The 10932-nt window shown below is 49.6% G+C and overlaps 1 pseudogene; it reads left to right on the top strand.

Moving 5' to 3' along the window:
- The first annotated feature begins 2719 nt into the window (after nucleotides 1-2719).
- On the top strand, nucleotides 2720-7867 carry LOC133348371 (polyubiquitin-A-like; annotated as a pseudogene).
- The last annotated feature ends 3065 nt before the right edge of the window (nucleotides 7868-10932 follow it).

Here is a 10932-nt window from a genome sequence, read left to right as displayed (position 1 = left end):
CGAAGAATATTGAGAGTCTCGGTGGGACTTTCCACGGAAAAATCATACGTCGTTACGGTATCTTTCACCGGCGAGATTCGGCTACATTTCGTCTACTGCTACATGACCCAGCCAGCTATTCTTGTTTTCCAATCTGCAGTCGCACGTAATGTATATTACATTATTCTACATTACATTACGTTCCTCAAAGTATAAACAAAAATCCGCGGATAATTGTGGATAATAGGGTCACGGATAATAGGTTTTGGATAAGAAAAATAAAATAAAAGCATCCAACCATATACCGTATACTAGTAAAAACTAGTTCTAATATTTTATTTGAAGCTTTCGTGACTGCAGGAATTACTCTTTGGTTCTTTCGGTAAAGTCACTTGCAGTAGTTCTAATATTGTAGTACCTAGTAGTACCTCAAGTTTCTGATGTCCAATGTCACATCTTGCATGGCACTTTAATGCGGTATTTGAGAATGTACGGTGAATGCAAATAATTTACGTCATTCTCTTTGCTCCTCCGGGTGTGGTTGGTGACAATTGTTATTATCACTATTTGTAGTCATCACGCCACTGAGTCATCGACTATAACGCACGGTTAATGGTCACGGAAGAGATTAACCAATCGTGATGGTGGCGAAGCTATAAAGGTTTGCTGCTGGTGGCTGTAATTAGAGGTCCCATAATGTAATTCGATGTCAAGCATGTGGGTTCGTGACAAGTTATATGATACTCTTTGGTTTTTTCGGTAAAGTCACGTAGGTAAAAAAATAATTTGTTGTGACGGTTCCACCTGAAGACGGAAGCTTGTGTTGCCTCCGAAACGTCGTGATTTAATATATTTGAAGTTTTACCTACGTGACTTTACCGAAAAACCCAGAGAGTATGAATTCTTGCAGTCACGAAAACTTCAAATCTTGGTTATATGATTTAGCTATTCAACACCCTCCCCCCGCTACCTTTCAATCATCAACTCTTGTGTGATGGCTGTAGAATCTACCGTAGTATTGTGGTGGGTATGATTACAGCAATAAAGAGTGGCATGATGCCGTATACAGGGATATGTCGAGTACAGGAATATTCTGGAATTCACATTCTGTATCAGTCGATCTTTGTCGCAGTGTTTGCCCACTGATGACCTCGGGGGTCAGAGTTCGACTCCCGGGCCACGACTAACCACCAGTGGCGAACATCTCACCCGGACCTGGTCCTCCCCTAGTCTACTCGGCCTTAAACGAGTAAAGGCAGCACGCGTGTAGTTCTGGCTACACCACCCTTCCTCATCGGGTCTTCATAAGTGTTCGCTGAAAGCACTTGCCCCAACAGCCTGCGTGGCCTTTATGGGGGATCTTGGTCTATTGTCCTGCCATGTGGCTCAGCGGTAGAGCGAGCGACCCATGATTGAGGGTTGTTGGCTCGGCCCATCATCACTCCGTGGTCGATAAAAGAAATACGTACCACTATGTGCATGGGAAAGACTGTGGTTGTCATAGAATACACTCGCACCCGACATACAATTGTGGAGTTTCGCCACTGGCACAGGGCAGTTAATGTGCTAGTACCACCTCAATACGCATTTGAGAAGGACATCACTTACAGACGATTGTTTGCAGTGTTCCTTAAATTATGAGGGGGTTTCCCCCTTGGACTGGCCATCTATTTGTAACAAATAAAAAAACTACCCTTGTGAGCGGGTATTATTTTCCACATTTTCAGTAAACCCTAGTTACCACATTTCACTGTAAACGATGTACTTTGAAGAAGTTGCCATTTACCCGGAACTTCGCATATCATGCGTGTTTTGCCCTTTTAAGGCCACGGTATATTGTACAGGTGTTGACGACGAGTGTGTCGCGTTTTTGAGCGATTTTGTCACTTCAACAACTTCGTCGTGAATGGATGGTGGTTGCTGGTGTGGGGGTGTTGTTGTTGTTGAATGGTGACTCATTGAACCAGGTCCCTTCATTGAACTAAACATAATAATCGACTGTATCGGTGTCCTTATGTCACAACCCAGACACATAACCCCGTGTCGCCTTAACAGACTGTTTGGGGCAAGTGCTGTGAGCGAGCACCTATGAAGGCCGGCACGACACACGAGGGGGTGGCTGGCGAGCACCACGTCCCGGCCGCCTTTGTCTCCCCAGTGGCGATGTTTACGACACACCGCCACCAGGTTACTCGTTTGAAGCTGGAGGAACGGGGGCCCCGAACCGGTTCAGATAATCGCAACCGGTGTTGCCGGGGTTCGTAGCGCTAACACCGCCTAACGTGAACTACCAGGCTGTCCGCTCTTGTCACAACCGGTTTGACGGCAGAACAAACGACGATGACGCTGCGAAATTGTGGTGGCTTTTAATTAATGCTGACAAACAGAATGACACCAAAAAAAAGAATCCCCACCGACGCCCACGTACGCGCGCGTGATTGGCGCGTGATCGCGACCGTCAGCCAATGGGGAGCGAGCGTAGCCCTCGGCGGATGACGCCGCCGCAGACGCCTCCGCCGCCGCGCAAGACAAAAGCGGATGGATACACGCGGCGCTATATAAACCGACCGCGGTGCCGCCGTCCTCCATAACCGAACTGCTTTTTCCTCCTTCGCCGATCCGTTCTCTCAGCGTCTGCGCGAGGAGTTTCTTTCGCCGCTTCGTGCACCCAAACGGTCAGTTCTGAGGTAAACATTATTTCGAATGTTAACGATATTTTGTTGGAGATCGCGATGCCCGTGGGGGGAGGTGGAAGTTGTTTGACGCGTTGGTTGGGGCGGAGAGAGTTTGGCGCTTGTGAAGCTTCGGCCGCGACGCCATTTTAAGTCGAAATGCCGTCGCGTCTGAGGTGAAATTAAAATTGTTCCTTTAATTAAACGAAAGGTTTTTACGATGTTTTTACTGCTTTATACGTTGTCGTTAAGCGTATTAATGTTTGTCTTGGGTTGAGCGTTCTGTTTGTAACGTTATGAAACGTGACTTTTTTGAATAACGTCTGCCCGTTTGCTGCGTCATGGGTTTTTTTTTCTTTCGCCGCCCGGTTATGCGATGTAGAGGTAATCGTTTGTAATTGTTTCTTTTAATTTTAACAAACTACACCGTTAAAAAATAATAGGTTTTGCGTAGTTATTAATTTGTAACAAACTACACCGTTAAAAATAATAGGTTTTGCGTAGTTATAAAATACCGTGTATACAATACGTTAACTATAAAAACCTTTTTAGTTGAAACAAGATGAACATGAGACGCCATATTGGCTGTCACCATTTATAAAAAAATATGTTTTCTTTATACAAATCCTAAAATACTGTTTGTTATTGTTAACATATTGGGCCTAACCTGGTAGAATAAAAAAAGTGTAACCCCCCCCCCCCCTCTACATTTGAACACTTTGTACAAACGGGAAAGCTGACGATGCAATTAATTTGGGGGTTGGGAGTGGCGGCGGATGCCGGAGTGACTCAACTGGTTTAAACAAGAACGCTGAACGTCATTCAACTTGACCCTTGAACTTAGCGCTGTTGCTGTATCTTTATTGGGCAATACAGAGCAGTGTTGTACTGTGTTGTGAAAGCGGAAATGAAAGGGTTTGAAAAATGTTGAAGTGTTTTCAAGGGGAATAACCGGATAGGGGTTGTCTTTCTATTTATTTCAGATTTAATCATGCAGATCTTCGTGAAGACCCTGACGGGCAAGACCATCACCCTGGAGGTGGAGCCAAGTGACACTATCGAGAACGTGAAGGCCAAGATCCAGGACAAGGAAGGCATTCCTCCCGACCAGCAGCGACTGATCTTCGCGGGCAAGCAGCTTGAAGATGGCCGCACGCTGTCCGACTACAACATCCAGAAAGAATCCACCCTCCACCTGGTCCTGCGTCTCCGTGGTGGCATGCAGATCTTCGTGAAGACCCTGACGGGCAAGACCATCACCCTGGAGGTGGAGCCAAGTGACACCATCGAGAACGTGAAGGCCAAGATCCAGGACAAGGAAGGCATTCCTCCCGACCAGCAGCGACTGATCTTCGCTGGCAAGCAACTGGAAGATGGTCGCACGCTGGCAGACTACAACATCCAGAAGGAGTCTACCCTCCACCTGGTTCTTCGGCTGAGGGGAGGCATGCAGATCTTCGTGAAGACGCTGACTGGCAAGACCATCACTCTGGAGGTGGAGGCCTCTGACACCATCGAGAATGTCAAGGCCAAGATTCAGGACAAAGAGGGGATTCCCCCAGACCAACAGCGCCTGATCTTCGCCGGCAAGCAGCTGGAAGATGGTCGTACGCTGGCAGACTACAACATCCAAAAGGAGTCTACTCTGCATCTCGTTCTCCGGCTTCGAGGTGGGATGCAGATCTTCGTGAAGACGCTGACCGGCAAGACCATCACTCTGGAGGTTGAGGCATCTGACACGATTGAGAACGTGAAAGCAAGATCCAGGACAAGGAGGGGATCCCGCCAGACCAGCAGCGGCTCATCTTCGCCGGCAAGCAGCTGGAAGATGGTCGCACGCTCGCAGACTACAACATCCAGAAAGGAGTCTACGCTGCCATCTGGTCTGCGTCTCGACTGAGGGGAGGCATGCAGATCTTTGGTGAAGACCCTGACCAGGGCAAGACCATCACCCTGGAGGTGGAGGCCAAGCTGACCACGATTGAGAATGTGAAGGCAAAGAATCCAGTACAAGGAAGGTCATTCCTCCCAGACCAGCATCGGACTTGATCGTCGCCGGCAAGCAAGCTGGAAGATGCGTCGCACGCTGGCAGACTACATAACAGCCAGAAAGGGATCTCACCCTCCACCTGGTCCTCCGGCTTCCGTGGTGCATGCAGATCTTCGTGAAGACTCTGACGGGCAAGACCATCACACGCTGGAAGGTGGAGGCAAAGCTGACACCATCGAGAACGTGAAAGGCAAAAAAGTCCAGGACAAGAAGGGGCATTCCTCCCGACCAGCAGCGGACTGACTTTCGCTGGCAAGCAGCTTGAAGAATGGTCGCACGCTGTCGCGGACTAACAACAGTCCAGAAAGGAAGTCACCTCTGCATCTGGTCCTGCGGCTTCGAGGGGAGCATGCAGATCTTCGTGAAGACCCTGACGGGCAAGACCATCACCCTGGAGGTGGAGCCAAGTGACACCATCGAGAACGTGAAGGCCAAGATCCAGGACAAGGAAGGCATTCCTCCCGACCAGCAGCGACTGATCTTCGCGGGCAAGCAGCTGGAAGATGGCCGCACGCTGTCCGACTACAACATCCAGAAAGAATCCACCCTCCACCTGGTCCTGCGTCCGTGGTGGCATGCAGATCTTCGTGAAGACCCTGACGGGCAAGACCATCACCCTGGAGGTGGAACCAAGTGACACCATCGAGAACGTGAAGGCCAAGATCCAGGACAAGGAAGGCATTCCTCCCGACCAGCAGCGACTGATCTTCGCGGCAAGCAGCTGGAAGATGGCCGCACGCTGTCCGACTACAACATCCAGAAAGAATCCACCCTCCACCTGGTCCTGCTCTCCGTGGTGGCATGCAGATCTTCGTGAAGACCCTGACGGGCAAGACCATCACCCTGGAGGTGGAGCCAAGTGACACCATCGAGAACGTGAAGGCCAAGATCCAGGACAAGGAAGGCATTCCTCCCGACCAGCAGCGACTGATCTTCGCGGGCAAGCAGCTGGAAGATGGCCGCACGCTGTCCGACTACAACATCCAGAAAGAATCCACCCTCCACCTGGTCCTGCGTCTCCGTGGTGGCATGCAGATCTTCGTGAAGACCCTGACGGGCAAGACCATCACCCTGGAGGTGGAGCCAAGTGACACCATCGAGAACGTGAAGGCCAAGATCCAGGACAAGGAAGGCATTCCTCCCGACCAGCAGCGACTGATCTTCGCGGGCAAGCAGCTGGAAGATGGCCGCACGCTGTCCGACTACAACATCCAGAAAGAATCCACCCTCCACCTGGTCCTCCGGCTCCGTGGTGGCATGCAGATCTTCGTGAAGACCCTGACGGGCAAGACCATCACCCTGGAGGTGGAGCCAAGTGACACCATCGAGAACGTGAAGGCCAAGATCCAGGACAAGGAAGGCATTCCTCCCGACCAGCAGCGACTGATCTTCGCAGGCAAGCAGCTGGAAGATGGGCGCACGCTGTCCGACTACAACATCCAGAAAGAATCCACGCTCCACCTGGTCCTGCGTCTCCGTGGTGGCATGCAGATCTTTGTGAAGACCCTGACGGGCAAGACCATCACCCTGGAGGTGGAGCCAAGTGACACCATTGAGAACGTGAAGGCCAAGATCCAGGACAAGGAAGGCATTCCTCCCGACCAGCAGCGACTGATCTTCGCGGGCAAGCAGCTGGAAGATGGCCGCACGCTGTCCGACTACAACATCCAGAAAGAATCCACCCTCCACCTGGTCCTCCGGCTCCGTGGTGGCATGCAGATCTTCGTGAAGACCCTGACGGGCAAGACCATCACCCTGGAGGTGGAGCCAAGTGACACCATCGAGAACGTGAAGGCCAAGATCCAGGACAAGGAAGGCATTCCTCCCGACCAGCAGCGACTGATCTTCGCGGGCAAGCAGCTTGAAGATGGCCGCACGCTGTCCGACTACAACATCCAGAAAGAATCCACCCTCCACCTGGTCCTTGCGTCTCCGTGGTGGCATGCAGATCTTCGTGAAGACCCTGACGGGCAAGACCATCACCCTGGAGGTGGAGCCAAGTGACACCATCGAGAACGTGAAGGCCAAGATCCAGGACAAGGAAGGCATTCCTCCCGACCAGCAGCGACTGATCTTCGCGGGCAAGCAGCTGGAAGATGGCCGCACGCTGTCCGACTACAACATCCAGAAAGAATCCACCCTCCACCTGGTCCTGCGTCTCCGTGGTGGCATGCAGATCTTCGTGAAGACCCTGACGGGCAAGACCATCACCCTGGAGGTGGAACCAAGTGACACCATCGAGAACGTGAAGGCCAAGATCCAGGACAAGGAAGGCATTCCTCCCGACCAGCAGCGACTGATCTTCGCGGGCAAGCAGCTGGAAGATGGCCGCACGCTGTCCGACTACAACATCCAGAAAGAATCCACCCTCCACCTGGTCCTGCGTCTCCGTGGTGGCATGCAGATCTTCGTGAAGACCCTGACGGGCAAGACGATCACCCTGGAGGTGGAGCCAAGTGACACCATCGAGAACGTGAAGGCCAAGATCCAGGACAAGGAAGGCATTCCTCCCGACCAGCAGCGACTGATCTTCGCGGGCAAGCAGCTGGAAGATGGCCGCACGCTGTCCGACTACAACATCCAGAAAGAATCCACCCTCCACCTGGTCCTCCGGCTCCGTGGTGGCATGCAGATCTTCGTGAAGACCCTGACGGGCAAGACCATCACCCTGGAGGTGGAGCCAAGTGACACCATCGAGAACGTGAAGGCCAAGATCCAGGACAAGGAAGGCATTCCTCCCGACCAGCAGCGACTGATCTTCGCAGGCAAGCAGCTGGAAGATGGGCGCACGCTGTCCGACTACAACATCCAGAAAGAATCCACGCTCCACCTGGTCCTGCGTCTCCGTGGTGGCATGCAGATCTTCGTGAAGACCCTGACGGGCAAGACCATCACCCTGGAGGTGGAGCCAAGTGACACCATTGAGAACGTGAAGGCCAAGATCCAGGACAAGGAAGGCATTCCTCCTGACCAGCAGCGACTGATCTTCGCGGGCAAGCAGCTTGAAGATGGCCGCACGCTGTCCGACTACAACATCCAGAAAGAATCCACCCTCCACCTGGTCCTGCGTCTCCGTGGGGGCATTTAAAATTAGCAAATTACCTTCGACATTCCTGGCTAAATGTCTTAATTCCAGCATAATTTTAAAAAGGTTAACATTTTTTACAGATTGTGCAACTCTAGTATATATTACATGTTGCATGGAGTTATAGCAAACGATTCCTTAACATTGGATTTCCACTAATCTATACGCACTAGATGCCGAAAGTACTTTATGTTTGTGCATTATAAATAATAAAGATTTATGGTGAATGGATTCTGTTTTTGCTTTTAAATATTTGAAATGATCAGGTTTCATTAAACCCCCATGGACTGGTACAATGGGAGACTTTCTGCAAGGTCTGGAACTATGTAGCATTGGTCTTTGTCGAGTACTGTACCGTGAAAAAACTGGCAAATTACAGGTAAGGCTTGAAATTCAAGATAAAATTTAAATTGATTTACATGCTTAAGTAGCAGCCCCGAGGCACGGTGTCGAGTTTTTCTAAAGTACAATTTGTAAGGTGTTTGGAACAATTTTTTTAGGTGGAGGTTGAATTGGTCGGGTCCAGCCCTATTTTTTTTCTGGAAAGCTGGGTCCATTGGAGCAGGAGGGTTATATTTGCAGCTTTAACACGGAAAGGTTTTTCCAGATGTGAATTTACATTAAAATCTGGAATTTTGCACTTGGTGAACATCGCATGCATATGTTATGCACCCTCATGGTCATACAAACTTAATAAAACTCCAGTGATTCGTTCAAAGTAAATTTTTAGGTATTCTCCCTCCCCCCATTGACAATTGGACTAGTGGTTTGCAAACATCCTCCAAAGAGTGCGAATCGAGAAGCGCATTTGTGTGGGTTGTAGATAAGACGCATGCTATTACTGCACCGAGATCAACTAAACGCCACTTAAAATAATTACCAGGTAAGGCCCACTGAACTATATAGCTCTTAGAAGCAACCTGGCCATAAATGATAGCTCAACGAAGTGGCTGATGTGGACATTTAGAGCAGTCCCAATACTCAAGCACGTTTCAAATGTGGAGAGGAACTGGAGAAAAATACAAGCAACTACGGGAAGAGATGCAAACAATACAGGCGTCAAGGTCGGGATTGGGATCAGATTCACGACCTATATACCAGGTGAGGTTAATATCTCGCCACCGCGGCGCCTTGGAGATATTTCGACTGCACCTTCTTTACCCCACTCACCTCTCAATGGGACAAATCACATTGCAATTGTGCAACAATTCCTGCCAGCGTCATGTGGGGACATATGTGGCCGTGCGAATGATCGTGGTATTATGTATCGATACGATCCTGGTCAAATAAAGAATAACTTACCACCAGGGTTACATCTGGGCATGCTGCACAAACACCAAAAGTCAATAATAGAGTATGTATGTTGAACGTCTTTCGCACCGTACGTAGATGCAGGGAAGTACAACTAAACAAAAAGCAATTGTAATTTAGTGAGTTTTCAATCTAGATTTAAAGTGCATAGCTCCAGTGGCTTCCTAACATCGGAAGGAAGTGTTCCAGACGGCCTGAGAAGCGTATTTGAAAGCGTCTTTAGTCAATGGCCAGCCACAAACCTGCTGCTATAGGATGACCGGAGTTCGCGTGATGGCTTATGCTACTTTATCTAGGAAATAAGTGATATATTGTGTTTACTTAGATCCAAATTATTTTCAAGTTAATGCTATTGGAGTCATGTAATGAGATCAAGAAAAATTAGAAACTCGCAGAATGCAGTTGTCCCCTACCACCTTGTCGGACCAGTCTGTGAAGACGTCACAAGAACGACTTCCCAACTCGTTGAGGCTTCTATCCACACTCTGGGTTAACTTTTTGTTAATGCCTTGCAAAGGGCTCCCCCCATTTAAAACCACATTTTTAAACCTTGGATAGGTTTATATGAAGTAAAAAAAATACTGATGTAAAATTATGATAACCGGATATTATGAACGATGTACATGAATGAGACATCATCTGTTTTGTCATTTATTTTTAGCACAGCAGCGATGCTAATACTGTACTTTGCGTTATGCATTATATAATCTTGAATGGAAATAGGACTCATCTTAAAGAGAGGGTCGTCACCTATAACAGCTGGCATTGATTCAAGTAAGGCTTACTGCTGATGAGACACTGCACGTTAAAACCGATCCAAAGTCGGCTTGTCCTGAATGTTGCAGGAATTTCGCACTCCCAGACGGCAGTTTGGTTGCGTAAGAAGCATTTATTTATTTATTTGGAGAGACACATGAAGAAAATTCGGCGACTGCTTATCCATTTTCTGGTGATCGAACTTGGGGCCATCAACCTATTGCGCTTGATTACCCAGTTTACGAAACGGGATGGTGGTGGCCTGGAATCGAACCAAGGTTATCAGTGGTGTTGGCTCAGTGCTGTAAGATAGTAATACAAACATGTGAGCCACCTTGGACACGTCATCAAATGTCAAGTAAAAAGTTTGTGCTACTGCTCACGAGTATGGCTCAATGTCCCGAGTATGCATTGCGGCGATATTGCTTGCGGTACCCATCGTGCTGTAGGGATCCAGGCGACGAAGAAGGCGGAATTCCTTCCACCAGGGTCTACCAAAAACCTACCCCCGCACAGGCCAAAATCTAGAGTGTGCAGACAGTGCAATTGCACTGCGACCCATGAGACGAAAGGAGGAGGGGGGGGGGGTCCCTGGGTCTCAGGGCCCCAGGTGCCAGACCATAAAGACGGTGGGGGTGACGGGAGGGCAGACAGGGGGCAGAGGACGATCATTTTTTGTTTCGTTCCAATTTCATTTCTTGCATCGGGGTCGATTCCAACCGCGCTACGCCGTTGGGTCGTCACGAGCAACCTTTGCCCCCCGGGGGGGGGGGGGGGGGGGCTCATAAAGTTTTAGACCTGTAATCACAATTCCTGCCACGTGTGCTGTGCGGTTAAACCACGTACCGCGGTGGGTTTTTTTTAATCGTTGAGTTATTACGCAGCAACCAGTACAGCACGCGCCTCGCGACCCGGACCGTTTCTTTTTTGGTTTGTTTTAGATTTCGGTTTGGAAAGGTCAAGTTCCAAAAAAAATAGTCGCGACGACGATAGTGGAACTTTCCGTGCCTGGGCTACAGGGGGGGGGACGGGGGTGGTGCAGGTGGGGGGTGGCACCTCTTTACGCAGTGACTCAACGC

Source organism: Lethenteron reissneri, chromosome 27 (assembly GCF_015708825.2).
Source record: "Lethenteron reissneri isolate LAM-NWPU_2019-01 chromosome 27, ASM1570882v1, whole genome shotgun sequence".
Classification (NCBI taxonomy): Eukaryota; Metazoa; Chordata; class Hyperoartia; order Petromyzontiformes; family Petromyzontidae; genus Lethenteron; species Lethenteron reissneri.
The sequence above is the reverse complement of the archived record's forward strand: the minus strand, read 5'-3'. Positions and strand labels throughout refer to the sequence as shown.